Raw genomic sequence first — 2,962 nt, 5'->3', positions numbered from 1 at the left:
CACCACGGCCCCATACGTCCATGTCACCTCTAAGACGCTTTGTCTTACGTCTTCCCCATCTAACGATCTTCAATTCTGGGTCCGGCCATAGTTGAACTCCATGATACTCCGACCATTGTGATTGGTCCAAGTATGGCTGGAACCGTGGAGTCCATGTATTCTTTACCGTCATGATTGAGAACTCGGACTTCCTCACGGTAAGAGGATGATTGACGTCCACATTCCTAACCGGGGATGCATTTAACAAGTGCGAGCATGGGAGATGAAGCAAAGACGGCCTCATGCAGCTGCAATCACACCGTGTTAGGGAGACCTTGAAAGCCCGGCCTCCGTGTTGGCGGCCATCGTTTGTGGTTCCTCCGGGCTCTTTCACCTCATACTTCCACTCGTTGTCGTCATATAGTATAGCTTCTTCGGAGTCTGCCTTTCGTGATTGAAATTCCAACCATTCTTCGACCTTTGGTGGGAAATTGTACTTGTGCTTATCCTTGTTCTCACCAGCAATCTGCTTATCAGTCTCCATTGAGTGCTTTAAAAAGTATTCATTCAACTTGTCAAATGTGTATTGAACTATTGCCGTCACGGGTAATGCATGTACACCCTTGAGCACCTTATTGAAGCATTCTGCCATATTGCTTGTCATTTGACCGTACCTCCGGCCATCTTCATCGAAAGCACGTGCCCACATATTCCTTTCGGCAATGTTCTTATTCAGAAACTCCTGACCACCGGGGTCAAGTTTCTTGTGTCTGAGCAATGCATTGAACAATGTGGAAAACCACTTGTTGGTGAAAGCGAGACAACAATCCTGAAGATCATCGGCCAACTCCTTGATACCACATGCCCTATAGAAGTTTGCACAAAAGTGCCTCATGCACCATCGATGATGCAACTTTGTATGTCTGGGAATGTCAACCACCACCGCATTTAGAATTCCAGGATGGCGATCCGATATGACACAAATTTCCCTTTCAGCAGGTAATACCCTTGTTCTCAGTTGACGCAAGAACCACTCCTAGTTATCATTGTTCTCCACCTCAACCAAAGCGAAAGCCAAAGGCAACACCCGGTTATTGGCATCACTTGCTATTGCAACCAATAAAGTGCCCTTGTATTGTCCGGTCAAGAACATGCCATCAATGGCGATGACGGGCCGACAATGCTCAAAAGCCCTCACGCATTGCTCAAAGGCCCAAAATGCACGGCCAAATACTCGGACGGTCCTCCCGTTATGAATCAATGTTTGGTGCCCATGAGGCTCAACCACGTGAACCATGCCTGGGTTTGTGGCAGCCATAGCTAACAACAACCTAGGGAGTCGGTTGTATGCTTCCTCCCAATTGCCATACAACATCTTGAATGCGGCTTGCTTCGCCTTCCATGCCTTGCCGTACTTCACCTTGTAATGAAAGATGGCTTTCACAAGGTCAATGACACTCTTGATGCTCATTGTTGGAAGTGTGGATATTTGGTTGGACAGCCTGTAAGCAATGAACTCGGACGTGAGTTGTCTGTGTTGTTGGTACACAAGCTTGCCATCCGCATTCTTGTGCCGGCACATGTGAGTTGGTAGACAACTCACTATGCGCCAAGTGGGACCTCCTTTCCATGGCCTTGCACGCACAATCCATGGACATGTTGGCACTTCACATTTGACCGTGTAACGCACATTCACGTCCGAGTTGGCCACTTTATGTGGACGATAATGTGTAACCGAGTAGTTGTCGAGCCACGTCTTCAATTCCAAGAAGGATTGAAACTCACAACCGGGATATATCCCGTTCTTGCCGTCTTCCAAATCACGGTGAGAACTTGGCCTAGCTCCAAGAGATATGCATTTTCCATCATCCACAACGGCTTCATCCGCGAGACTAAGATCCTTGAACAATGGTGTCTTGTGATCCCGCCCGAATACCTTCTTGAATGCTTCGGCCTCCTTCGGTGTGAACCCCTCCTCATCAACTTCTTCATCAGGACCATCGTCATCCGAGTCCGATGCATATGCACGGGAAAAAGGGATGGATTGGTCCATTGTCTCTTGCACATGATATTGGTCGAGATCACCCACATTGTTGTCATGGAGGTCAACTTCGTTGTCATCCTCCTCGTACTCATCATTCTCCTCTTCAAAACCTTCATTTTGGTTGTTTGGAGTCGGGCTCAATGTTGGCCAATCTTCTTGCGTGAATTGAGGTTCACTCATTTGATCTTCGTTCATGGGTGGGGGAGTGCTAGCAACCAACGGGGAGGGGTTCCGGTTCAAATCTAAATTCAAAGTAGACTGAACCTTCTTGGAGGCAAATAACTCAAGAGCCTTGTCTAGAGATTCCGCAACCGTCTCCTTGTATGCAGCCCAACGTTGCTCGGAGTTCACACGCATTGTCTTCCAACGGATGTGCATTCCTAAACCAACATTATGCCTTCCCTCGAACTCAACAACGTCACTTGCACTACTAGAAAAACCTCTACTAATGGCGCACCTATTATGGCCATTAATGGCGCATCTGTGGTGCGCCACTAACAGCACGCCATTAGTAATTTTTACTAATGGCGCACCAGTGGTGCGCCATTAGTATCTGGTATACTAATGGCGCACCACTGGTGTGCCATTAGTATAGGCCACGGTGCGCCATTAGTATGCCTCCCAGGGGCCAGGTGCTTTGGATACTAATGGCGCACCACAACTGGATGTGCCATTAGTAACCGCGGCATACTAATGGCGCACTTTCCTGTGATGCGCCATTAGTGATGCGTCATTTTGAATCTAGATCTGGATCGTGATTTTTTGCCCATTTTTTTGCTCGTTTTTTTTTGCTTGTTTTTTGGCACGACAATATTCTCAAATTTTGTTCCTGTTGTTTTTGGATCTTGTTGCCATGGTCTTTTGCCGGAGAGGAGCTCACCGGAGAGGAGGAGGAGGAGCTCACCGGAGAGGAGGGAGGAGGAGCTCACCGGAGAGGAG

Source organism: Triticum dicoccoides, chromosome 3B (assembly GCF_002162155.2).
Source record: "Triticum dicoccoides isolate Atlit2015 ecotype Zavitan chromosome 3B, WEW_v2.0, whole genome shotgun sequence".
Classification (NCBI taxonomy): Eukaryota; Viridiplantae; Streptophyta; class Magnoliopsida; order Poales; family Poaceae; genus Triticum; species Triticum dicoccoides.
This window is presented reverse-complemented; position numbering follows the sequence as displayed.